Below are 13,842 nucleotides of genomic sequence, written 5' to 3'. Positions count from 1 at the left end.
ATTTGTATTTCATCTGAACGAGCGAGCGCACAGATCGGGACGCACTCTTGCAGTTTTTTTCCGAACGTTGGAGCCACTTCGGTGTGGCACTGCCTACGTCCATATAACACTGTACAAAAGGCTACTGATTCTAGTTCATATGCGTTTCTTATGGCAGACTTTGAGCCGAATTCAATTTGACTCAGTAGTTAACATTCCGGCCGCTAGAGCACAGTAATGCAGAAATTTCGCTAGATGGCAGGGTTGTTGGAAACGTTAGGAAGGGAACCATCAACCGCAGACTTGCACGAAAACACAAGTTAAAGTTCCTCGCCAAATGTTAATGTAATGTTGCCAATTGAAAACTAATGCACATAACTTGGATTTGAATGTGTAAAGTATTATCCGTTTAACTATATTGAATGCAGAGATAGTCATGGTTCTTTTTAGAAAGATAAATATTTTTTCATATTATGTAACACTATTTGTTAATGTTGTGTAATATTTGTTTTATTTCGCGGCAACTAAATATAGCTACACTGTTGCTATAGTATTGATGCTTTTGTTAATGATACATGAGATCTGTGCAGGACATGAACATGTGTTATTTAGGCCGCTGCCTTGGATTCATCGGCCTGTTAAATAAAGTGCAAACGTGTTCGTTTATGATCTATATCACTGTTTATCTCATGTATTTTTGCCAGTAATTTTATTAGTTATAAAATTTATTTGTATTTGACTAACAATACTGTGAAAGTTTTGCATTATCTATATCTGTAAATTTCGTTATTAGTTTCGAAATGTTATTGTAACTGTTACTACATACATTATTAACTGTACACCTGGTAAAATAGCTGGTTTAATTAATGTGTTTTAACATAATGTAAACGTGAGCTGCAATTATCAGTTTCACTAGGGTAATTTGCGTAAAACCTTTTTTCATTTTTGGTATCACCACCAGAATGCCTAACCGACCGCCACTGCTGTATATACTACTGATAAAAACTATCATCACTGCTGTAACATATTCCTTAACAAATAGAACTCTGTCGACGATTTCATTGTGCATACAATGCGGAATGTTTTGTACAGTATGTATATTGTCCTAGTTACAAGAAAATGCTTCCTTTTATTGATGCATACCCTTTAAGCTCAGATTTGGTAAGAAAGCGCCATCTTATTTTACGATAATGGCTGCTTGAAAACGGATTGCAATAAATCTAGTACTGTAACATATTTACGTAAATAGCCAACACAACTTTTTTACGTTTCTGTAATGTGCGGTTACATGTTATGTGTTCTGGCATAAAATGAACATTCTAGCTGTATAGGCTAAATCCCTGTTCATAGGCAATCGTACAGGAGAATTTCTCGTGACCAGAACATAGTACGAAATGGAAATATAAAAATTGGAAATTCATCTTTTCAAAATATGGAACAACGGTAACAAATATAAATTACACTCAGGGGGAAATTAAACGCAGAATAAATATGGAAAATGTCTGTTATTATTCGGTTGAGAAACTTTTGTCATTCAGTCTGCTGTCAAAAAAAAAAGTTGAAAGTTACAATTTATAAAACAGTTATTATTACCGGTTGTTCTGTAGAGGAGTACCTGGTCGCTCTTTGGACGGATCCCAGTGCAGACATGGCTGCCCGGAGACTGAAACCCTTGCCCACATCCAAGGTCAGTGTAACAGAGGTTTAGGCCTACTCTTCCGAAATGCCAGACACCATCATGTTCGATCCTTAATTGCAACTGCTTTAAGAAAAAAGTCTTGGATAGTAGAAGAGGAAGTTTTTTCCTTGCTACTAATGGCTCCTCTAGACGTATTGACATCATAGCGTATTCCCAGACTACCAAGAAAGGATATATAATTGATCCTACCATAAGGATTGAAACGGGGAGTAGCCAGCCGGAGGATGTCAATAAAGAAAAGATCAACATTTATCTGCCAACAGTTGATTACTTCAAAGCAAAATACCAGCTTGAAGACATTGAGGTGATTGGTCTTCTTATCGGAGCTCGTGGTGTGATCCCCAAGTTCTTTGAAAGCTTCAGGAAGACTTTTGAACTACCACAGACACTTACTGCTGACATCATAACTTCAGTTTTGAAACGCTCTTGCCAAATTCTGAGTCATCATATTCATTCTGTTTAATTTTTTTTATTCACTTTATATTCATATATGTTTATTTTAATTTTCTTTCTACAAAATTTATGTAAACATTTAATATTGTAAAATTTATATAGGAGAGTATACTGAGTCCTTCTGGGCTACCTCCAATGGGAGGCAGTTATTATCTTATCTTATCTGTGAAACTTGGGACTCTCACTTTGAGAGAGGAACAGAGGTCAAGAGTGTTCAAGAATAAGGTGCTTAGGAAAATATTTTGGGCTAAGAAGAATGAAGTTACAGGAGAATGGAGAAAGTTACACAACACAGAACTGCACGCATTGTATTCTTCACCTGACATAATTATGAACATTAAATCCAGACGTTTGAGATGGACAGGGCATGTAGCACGTATGGGCGAATCCAGAAATGCATATAGAGTGTTAGTTGGGAGACCAGAGAGGAAAAAAGACCTTTGAGGAGACCGAGACGTAGATGGGAGGATAATATTAAAATAGATTTAAGGGAGGTGGATATGATGGTAGGGACTGGATTGATCTTGATCAGGATAGGGACCGATAGCGGGCTAATGTGAGGGCGGCAGTGAACCTGCGGGTTCCTTAAAAGCCATAAGTAAGTAAGTAAGTAAGTAAATAAGTAAGTAAGTAAGAAGTAAGTAAGTAAGTAAGTAATAAAATATCAAAGATTGTTTACACAGTATTTATATGCTTAACTTCAATTGACTATCTCAGTTATTCACACACAATATTTCGGAAACCAGCCGTGAACTCAGCCTTGGACTTGTCTCGCTGTTGGATTATGGCAATAATAATTGTGTTTGTATTATTGCAACTCGTCAGGGGTTGGGGGGGGGGCTATATGCAGGCAGGCAGTCCGGCCGGCGCGCGGGCCGTGTTCACCCATCCGATGCTGCTCGCGAGGAGCGGAATTGATTTTCCCTTTGTAACAGCCGCGACAACAATCGGCCCGATGACAAAACACTATCCAAACAAGCATGTCGATACGGGGACAAGTGCTGCCAACTTAAGAGAGCGAGATCGCTTTTGCCACTCACTCTCCATCCCCACATTTAGCAAACATAAGACGGGGAGGATCCCGCATTGCTTCACTAATCCTGCCTCAAGTTTTCGTAAGGGGACCCGGCTGTTAAAACGGCGGATTATACGCGTTTATAAAATGTTATTGTATCTAATGAAAATATTTACATAATATTATCAAACTTCGGATTCATACGAGTACATAGTGTCAGAGACTCTGATGTTGGTATTAAACTGAGATTTTTTTCTATAGTTTTCACAATACGGACGTAACGAAATTACTAATAGAATTTCAAAAGTAAGTACAAAAAGTACATAAATAATAATAATAATAATAATAATAATAATAATAATAATAATAATAATAATAATAAGATATATACAAATTAACAGACACTTTAAATTGGATTCAATTTCTTTGCAGATGATTTGTTATTATTAGCACTTTCAGAAGACGACCTCCAAACGTCAATATATAATTTGCAGCAAGAAGCAGCCACATACAATATGGAAATTTCAACAGATAAAACAAAAATTATGGCATTCTGTGGGAAATACCCAATACAAAGTAAAATTTGTCTCGATAATAAAATATTAGAAAGATGTAATTGTTTCCCATATTTAGGTTACAATCTTTCCATTTTTGAAGAATTGGACATATCACAGAAAATTAATAAATACACAAGAGCTATGGGCATTATAAATAGTGTGATGAAACCATCCTTGGTTCAGAAACACACCTGCATAAGTCTCTACAACACATTGGCACGACCGATGCTCAGCTATGGCAGCGAAGCATGGACACTGAGGAAAGCAGATAAAAGCAGAATAACGGCTTGTGAAATGCGAAGAACAGCGGGCTATACTAGATGGGATCTGAAGAGAAATTGTGAAATTTTAAAGGAACTAAAAACTCAACCAGTTTTAGATTACATTGTTCAATATCAGTCTAATTGGAAACATCATTTGGAAAGAATGAGTAATAGTAGACTCCCAAAGGCAATTTATGATTATGTACCACATGGCCAAAGATCTGTGGGTCGTCCTGCTAAGAGAGGCGTGAAAATTTTATGCGAGACCGTAACAGGCCTTGTGGCCTAACACTTGTCAGGCAGAGAAGAAGAAGAAGAAGAAGAAGAAGAAGAAGAAAAAGAAGAAGAAGAAGAAGAAGGAGAAGGAGAAGGAGAAGGAGAAGGAGAAGAATAATAATGATTTATTTTAGCTGGCAGAGTTAAGGCCGTAAGGCCTTCTCTTCCACTCAACCAGCAAAAAGTATACATACATATGAATGAACTTACAAGCTACAGTACAATGAATAGCCTACAATTTGATTTAGATAAGAGACAAGAGTTATTTATGAATTAAACAGCAAAATACTATGAACGATTAATTAAACAATGAAATATAAACTGTGTACCAGAATTGAGCTAAAATACATAGAATTTTAATATATTTCAAATAATGTTAGATCACAGTCTATTATATACAGTCGCGAAGCTTGAGGTGTTTTTTTGCAAATCTCGTGATAAAGCGCTCCAAGCGGTTAGCAACTAGAAACAATAGACTGTACATGGTCGACTTTGGACTGTGTCGTATTTCTATCGAGTGCTAGCTCGTTGCGTATTTCACATTGATGCTTGTGAAATGTTCGTTATTGGTTATAATGAAAATGTTAATGGCTAAAATATAATAATTGGAATAATAATATGGGACAAGGAGGAGACGTTTGTAGTGCTATAAATTGTAGCAACAGTAAGAGAAAGAGGCCAGAGTTATCCTTTTTCCGATTTCCGAAAGATTCAGAAAGGTTTCTGGGTTTCCACAAGAATACTGTGCAGAAACAAAACTGTTAATTTGAAGTTCTTTGTGACTGTTAGAATACATTATATCCTTAAATTTCACTACGAAATGTTTCAGTCTAACCGAAAGGACATTAGATATCGGTTAAAGTTCTGTCACTTAGGCTGCTAAATTTCCAGAGAAATAAAGGTTAGGTCTACTTTTTTTTTCAGAGGATATATTTTTAATTGTAGCGATTAATTTTGTTATTATTTTTATGTGTTATTTTACTAATGATGTAGAAAAATTAAGTCTGTTTTAATGAAATTTATAGATCACGTTTTATTTTCAATTCTAGTGGGATTATTATTGCTTAGGCCTACTTTTTTTTTTCAAAGGATATGTTTTTAATTATAGCTGTTAATTTTGTTGTTATTTTTATTTGTTGCTTTACTAGAGACGTAGAAAAAGTCTGTTAGAATAAAATTTATTGATCACGTTTTATTTCCAATTCCGGTGTGATTATTATTGTTTAACCTCATCCCACTTTGTTAACTACGTAAGCCTACACTACAAGTACCGGTACACGTAAGTTACTCCATTAATTCATATTTCCATTATTATTGTTGTAAAGAGAAATGCAAATTAATATTTATTGGTTTCATAGTTAATTATCGCTATAATCTTGAATGAGTGAAGCTATTATAGTTAATTTCAGTTCGTTTTGCACAAACAAAAATAATATTAACCTATTTCTTGCAGGTATCTTCGAGTTTATGGTGGAATTTAATATACTTCATTAAAATAATAATAAATTAACTTTATGCATTTAATATTTCAATAATGGAAGGAAGGTATTAATTTTTCCAAAAGAACACGACAACGAAAGTGTAACATATTTTGTCGGCTGCTAGGAGAGATCTGCGATGATGAGGCGATAGTAGCGATCCTAGTGGTGGGCAACTACCCAAGTTTGCATTTTTACTACATATTGAGCTTCGCGACTGTATATAGTAGACTGTGGTTAGATAACAGAAAGAGATTTACGTTTCCAATTCACTGTGGGCTAAAGCAAGGAGATGCACTATCACCTTTACTTTTTAACTTTGCTTTAGAGTATGCCATTAAGAAAGTCCAGGATAACAGAGAGGGTTTGGAATTGAAGGGTTACATCAGCATCTCGTCTATGCGGATGACGTGAATATGTTAGGAGAAAATCCACAAACGATTAGGGAAAATACGGGAATTTTACTTGAAGCAAGTAAAGGAATAGGTTTGGAAGTAAATCCCGAAAAGATAAAAAGTATATGATTATGTCTCGTGACCAGAATATTGTACGAAATGGAAATATAAAAATTGGAAATTTATCCTTTGAAGAGGTGGAAAAATTGAAATATCTGGGAGCAACAGTAACAAATATAAATGATACTCGGGAGGAAATTAAACACAGAATAAATATGGGAAATGCCTGTTATTATTCGGTTGAGAAGCTTTTATCATCCAGTCTGTTGTCAAAAAATCAGAAAGTTAGGATTTATAAAACAGTTATATTACCAGTTGTTATTTATGGTTGTGAAACTTGGACTCTTACTTTGAGAGAGGAACATAGCTTAAGGGTGTTTCAGAATAAGGTGTTTAGGAAAATATTTTGGGCTAACAGGAAAATGGAGAAAGTTACACAACACAGAACTGCACGCATTGTATTCTCCACCTGATATAATAATTAGGAACATTAAATCCAGACGTTTGAGATGGACAGGGCATGTAGCACGTATGGGCGAGTCCAGAAATGCATATAGAGTGTTAGTTGGGAGGCCGGAGGGAAAAAGAACTTTGGAGAGGCCGAGACGTAGATGGGAAGATAATATTAAAATTGATTTGAGGGAGGTAGGATATGATGACAGAGACTGGATTAATCTTGCTCAGGACAGGGACCGATGGCGGGCTTATGTGAGGGCGGCAATGAACCTCCGGGTTTCTTAAAAGCCAGTAAGTAAGTAAGTACTCCTTACATCTATTTTTCATGATAGTGATATTATGTTGTATTATACATTTTTAAAAGCCTAAAATATTATTTTTACAATCTATTTTATAGTTTTTGAAGCATATTTTAAGTGCCTAAATCTACATTTTAGAGCCTAAAAATCCGAAGCCTACTCATGAGGCAACTAAGCCAGGAGATAATGGGGTAGTGTGGCCAGTTCCTTTCCCCCTCCATTGCATACATCGGTAACTAGTAACATATTACACTAATCAGACTTCAGGTTATACAAACAATAATTGTTCTTCCTCCGACACTTATAAAGTTAGTCAAGTGAGATTGCTGATGTAACAATGAAATTAATGTTCAGTTCATTAAATTTGTCAAACTATTATTTAGGAACTGTAGTCTGGACTTCACAGAACAAATCGCATCTAACGCACTCCGCTGTTCTTAGACAATAGCAGAGCAGTCAGTTATCTCCGACAGGTTGGAATTTGGTATGGCTTACTCTAAAAAAATCGGGGTGGGCTCTATCAGAGAATAGGCTACAACACTGGTACAATTGTTTCCAGATAATCTCAAAAACTAGATAGGCCTATATCTTCACTGTGCTGGGACTTCTGGGGCTAGCCATCTTATACCCACAGAGAATAAACATGTCGGTTGCTATAGTAACCGTCGTTCTCTATCGTTTGCTACACGTTACTTATACAACCGTCCTCATTTGCGTTGCATACCTTTGTCTCGATAGCTATTGTGAATTTTCTCTCTTCACTCAAATTCACTCGCGAATTTTTCCAATTTAACTTGTCGACTGCTGATCGTTGCTCAATTGGGTTTGTAGTCTGGTTCGTTACGAATACTTTGACACCAATTCGAAAGTTCTGTCGCTGCGCATTCTATAATTACACTGCCTCGGCTGTCGCGCGACCTGCTAATTTGAGACTTATTACTCCTCCCGCGTAACGTTAGATGACGTCATCCGTCCCAACTCAAGGTCACGTTGGATACATTGATCCTTCGTCTGTGGCTCGCAGTTTACTTCATTGGAATATGTCACGTAGTTTAGAAATTATAGGCGGTACTAAACTGACTTGAAAATGTGTCGATCGACTTTCTGGGATGGCGCCCTAGAACTGGACCAAACTTAAAGACGTAATCATGTCAAAAGGTAAGTAGGCTACACAGACTGTGATCGGTGGATCGTGCACAACACAGGTCTCGGTAAATCTGAACAAGAAACATGGCACGCTATACAGGGGCGGACGCAGGATTTTTTTTCGGGGAGGGATTTGAGGAGATAGTAAAAATGGAGTAATGAGAAATAAGTTTATATACTCACAATTTGTTTCTGAGTCACAAACATTTACAAGTTGGCCTGAGTAGCGTAGTCGGTATAGCCTTCTGTGCTCGAAGTTGCGGGTTCTACCCCAACCCAGCTCGATGGCATTTAAGTGTGTTTAAATGCGACAGGCCTCATAGCAGTCGATTTACTGGCATGTAAAAGAAGTCCTCTGGGAAAAAATTCCGGCATAACGGCGACGCTGATAGAAGTTAACCTCGGCAATTGCGAGCGTTGTTAAATAAACCACAATTTTTTTAATTTTAACATTTACAATGACTGCAATGCAAAACCAATGACAGAATATTTACAGAAGAAGCCGACGAGGCTTCTTAGACATTTCATCCAGTACTTCATGAGCTTTTACTTCTACATTTATATATATATATATATATATATATATATATATATATATATATATATATATATACATCAAGGCCAGTCCATTTAATCTGTCTGTTCCCATCGTGCTCCTCAAGTAAGTCTTCAAACACCGCAATGTTGAGAACGACCGTTCTGGTGTTGCTGTAGTTACAGGCAACGTGCAGAAAAGTTTCAGCGCCTTGCGAGTGCAGGGAAAAATAATTTCATTGCGCCTGTTCAAGATGATATAAAATCAGTAGGTATTAGGTGAAGATTTTTCTAATCGAGGAAATTTCTTCTCCACATCTTCAATTCATTGAAGAAAGACTCTGGTGATGCATCAACATCATTGGGCCACTGATTTACTATAGCCTCAACAGCAGTTTCTAAATCTTCATCTGATGCTCGCACTATGTTTTTAGGCAGCAAAGTTTGTAGGATTTCCTTATGATTTAAAAACCTGTCCTTGAGCTGACTAATGAAATAGTCTAATAAGAGAAGGAAAATTAAAAGCCTAAAATATTCTTCATGACTCTCTGACTTGAAGTAAGAACGCTGTGTTTGTCTTCCTGCAGTTCTTGGAATTTAACACTTTAGCAAAGAGAATTTAGGTGGAAAACTCTCTAATTCCTCTGTACATTCACGAATTAAAATTAATATTATTTTTGTTTCTTGTTTCGTATTTTTCTCAAAATTTCGGGAGGGGATATATCCCCTTAATCCCCCCCCCCTTGCATCCGCCCCTGACGCTATATTACAATCTAATTTTTGCGTCTTACAGTTTGTGTCAACAGGTCAGTTTTATTCGTAAATTTTTAAAGACAGTTTCAGTTTGTAATTCTTTAAATCTACCTACTATTTAACAATGCTATATCAACTTCATAGCTATCTAGCGTTGCTGGAATTAATGACGGCAACATTATATTTTCGAGATGTGGTTGAAGACTCGCCATTCCCCTTACAGCTGGGGAAAATCTCAGAGCGAATTTTCATTGCGCAAACGCAATAGCTTGCTTATAGCGCGTACGATACAACGAAGCTGGGTTAATAGTGCGTTCTGTATGCGAATCATCCCTCGTCTCCTTCTATCTATCTCTTTCTTTCTTTGGTAGGACTAATCACTTTCTTGTACCTCGTCTCTATCATTGACGCATTACAAACATACATACATACAGTATTATGGAAATGTAAATGTACTTTGCCACTGGAGTCAGTAGAATTGGACCGCTTCTGTTGTAACGCACTGGACTTCCGTCAAGGCGACCCGGTTTCGATTCCCGGCCAGGTCGTGGTGGACAAAGCAGACGTTACAGATAGTTTTCCTTGGGGCAGGCTGTATTCTCCACTTCTCCCTCATTTGATCTATCATCTGCAATAGTTTAAAATAAGCAAAGATGAATTCTGGGGAGTCATACGGGGTTTCAACGCTGATATAAGAAGGGCATAGAGATCCGAACCCTCGGATTTATGGGGTACTCTTCTGGGGATAGATCCTGCCTTTCTTTTATCCTTCATTTTTACGACGCTGTATCAACATCTCAGGTTATTTAGTGTCTGAATGAAATGAAGGTGATAATGCCGGTGAAATGAGTCCGCGGTCGAGCACCGATAGTTACCCAGCATTTGCTCGTATTGGGTTGAGGGAAAACCCCGGAAAAAACCTCAACCAGGTAACTTGCCCCGATCGGGAATCGAACCCGGGCCACCTGGTTTCGCGGCCAGATCCGCTAGCCGTAACTCCACAGTGTGGACCTTCATCCTTTATTTGCAGCACGTTCCATTACATCTTAAGTGTATAATATTGCAAGCTAAGTAGGCTATTACATTTATTTATTCATTTTAGTAATCTTCAGACTAATACATTAGTTGCACGACTTATATTTTTCTTACTTTTTAAAGTGGCATTGGATTTTCGTGTGTTTATTTTGTAGACTCCTATTAATAAAACTGTATTATAAGCATCTGTATTCCAATGAATATAGCCTATATTTTTCACTTGGTTATTTTATGACGCTGTATCAACTACTGGGTTACTTAACGTCGATAGAATATGGCGAGATGAGGCCTAGGATTCGCCATAGATTATCTGACATTCGCCTTACGATTGGAGAAAGCCTAAAAAAAAAAAAACCCAACCATGTAATCAGCCCAAGCGGGAATCGAACCCACACCCGAGCGCAATCCCGGATCAGAAGGCAAACGCAGAACCGCCTGAGCTATGACGGTGGATTGCTATGGATATTGCCATGTTTATTATTATTATTATTATTATTATTATTATTATTATTATTATTATTATTATTATTATTATTATTAAATGTACCGCCCAAGGTTGCGGGTTCGATCCCGGGCCAGGTCGATGGCATTTAAGTGTGCTTAAATGTGACAGGCTCATGTCAGTAGATTTACTGGCATATAAAAGAACTCCTGTGGGACAAAATTCCGGCACATCCGGCGACGCTGATATAACCTCTGCAGTTGCGAGCGTCGTTAAATAAAACATAACATTTAAATGTACCATTAGTATTAACTACATTGGCTTTCATATTAAAAGTTTAGGCTTTTGGTATATCTTGGAAGAAAGGGCACATTCTTAGACAATTGTGAGCATATGCAACGCGTAACAAAAGCCTAAACTAACCTAACCTAATCCGTCACTGATTCCACCAAAGAGCGTTTTTATGAGGTTGAATCACTGTCAAGTTTTGTTAGGTTAGTTTAGGCTTTTGGTGTATCTACCTTGGAAGAAATTGTACATTCTTAGACAGTTGTGAGTATATGCAAGGTACGGAAAAAAACCTAAACTAATGTAACCTAATCTTTCATTGATTCGATCTTCAAAAACTCGCTTTTTCTCTGCGATTAGTAGGGAAATGCAAGGAAATGAGATATAGGCCTACGTATGTGCTGCCCCTCACTGCTTCCTGCCCCATTCCACCTGGAAGGAGTGATCCCTCCTGCCCGCATTTCTCTGTACCTCCCCCAACCTTCACAGCATCTTTCGACCTTTATTTTCAATGTAAAATTTTTGTCGGCATTCAATTTTTTTCGGTGAATCTAGCGCTGAGATAGTTCCGGTGATTTCGGAAGTGAAAATTCTTGACTTTATAAGGGATTTTTTTTTTGTGAAGATGTAGTTGATCGTATATCCAAGGCATAAAAAATCCTATACTAACCAAATCTAAACTGTCACAGATTCGTATACGCAAGATGTATAAGCTGGGCCGGTGCGTCGCGTCGTACCGTCTAAAATAAAAACTCGTTGTTACCGTACCGGAAAAAATATAGGCCTACTTGTAGACTCGAAAACATTCATTATGTTCAACTATTCTTTACTACACTTTGAAATGGAGGATGTAAAGACCCTCTTCCACTTAGTGGAATCGAATCGAACAGACTTTCTCTTCGCGAAAGAAGATAGCAGAAAGCGGCCCGTCGAATTGAACCGAATCGAATAGAATATTTATTCCACTGATGGAACAGAACTTTTTGTTTCGGCTAAGATCGTATGTTCTTGTGAAGCATTAATGGAAAAGCAAATGAGTCATATCCATATTTGATAGTGCAATTTATTTATTGAAAGTTATTGCCAAAATAGTATGTATACAGAAAATTAAAATTCATCCTGCCTAAGGTTTTTCCGTGGTTTTCCTAAGGCGCTAAGACAAATGTCGGGATGAGCCCTAAAAGTAATGGGCCACGGACCTGCACTCATATCCCCATTAATCTCCCTAATTACTTAAATTAATCAACTAATTACATCTCTCCCCCTCTTCGTAATTGAGCCATCATATAGCCAAATGGCTTGTCTCAAAATTGAGACGATTCAACAAGGCTCATGACAACAATCACCTCCTACATAATAGCCAAATTGGCTAGTCTCTTATACATGAGACAACTCATCTCGCCTAAGGTATTCCGTGGTTTTCCTCAGGCGTAAGACAAATGTCGGGATGAGCCCTATAAGAAATGGGCCACGGACCTATATGCCCTTCCCCATACATATTCCACCCTTATTATAAACGATGTATGCCCTAGTTCAGATACTATAAATAGTCTATTAAATATACGAGGTCACTTAATAAGTCGCAAATTGAAAGGACAGGGACCTCTCAAATTGCAGATTAGATATCACGGCGCTTCTTCCGACGGCCTTCACATGCTTTGTCATCGAACAACAGATGACGGCGTCTTGCCATTCTAACGGCAAACACCAGCCAACTCCTCCTCGCCCCGTTCCGTGATCAATTGATCAATGTCAGCCCCCTCGCGTATGTGGTACCTAAGAGGTAACGTCCAATTTCGGCTTCCCCTTCAAAATTTTCTAGAGCTCCTTCAGGGGAGCAGCGTAACCCGGAGTGAGACTAGTGGCCAACAGGCTTGGAGCTCACATATTTAGTTTTGTACAGCTCCCAAACCCACTTGCAAGGACGCGTTTTGCGTATCTTTTAAATTTTCCTCCCAATTCTCCTTCGATTTTTCGATTCAATAATATGAACGAAGAACAATTGAAGCGTCGGCTGGAACAAGGTTGTAAGTTTCAAAATTTTCATTCGGCGTATTTCCGTGTAATAATGTTGTATGTCATGTTACCTTGCTATACTCCTTGGCTTGCAACTGTCCGTTAATGCAGTACGTGAAATTTGTCCACTCAAAAGTTTGCTACCCTATAAGAACAACGTTGTACGTGTACACATTTTTGCAGCTCCTGTAAATTTTACCTAATGTAACTTATAACGTTGTTCCAGCCGACGCTTCAATTAATAAATGTTTTTCAAAATTATTCTCTATTTTATGACAAAACACAAAAGTATTACCGCAATAATCATTCCCGTGATAATGCTTAAACCGAAATAGTAAATTATTAACGGGAATATCAGGTAAAAATTAAAATCCAAAGCAGCGCTAAAGAACGAAATTTTGCTTCACCTCTCATGATATAGTCAAAGAAAGTGAGCATTCTCCATGTATCCAGTATTTACTTTTCTTGTTTTGGATATTTATTTCTTTTCTTTCCGCGTTTTCACATAACTATACTAAAGCCATTATGCGATACATTTTAATCTGTACAAGCTTCAGTTCGATTCGATTCGATTCCACTAGATGTGAGCCGGCAGACGTTTCATTTCGATTCTGTTCGATTCCACTAAGTGGGAGCGAGCCTTAAGATGTCTGAAAACATTTTATTTTATATCTGGCATAAAAGTAACGGCTGGCATC

Source organism: Periplaneta americana, chromosome 9, assembly GCF_040183065.1.
Source record: "Periplaneta americana isolate PAMFEO1 chromosome 9, P.americana_PAMFEO1_priV1, whole genome shotgun sequence".
Classification (NCBI taxonomy): domain Eukaryota; kingdom Metazoa; phylum Arthropoda; class Insecta; order Blattodea; family Blattidae; genus Periplaneta; species Periplaneta americana.
Note: the sequence above shows the minus strand (reverse complement) of the source record.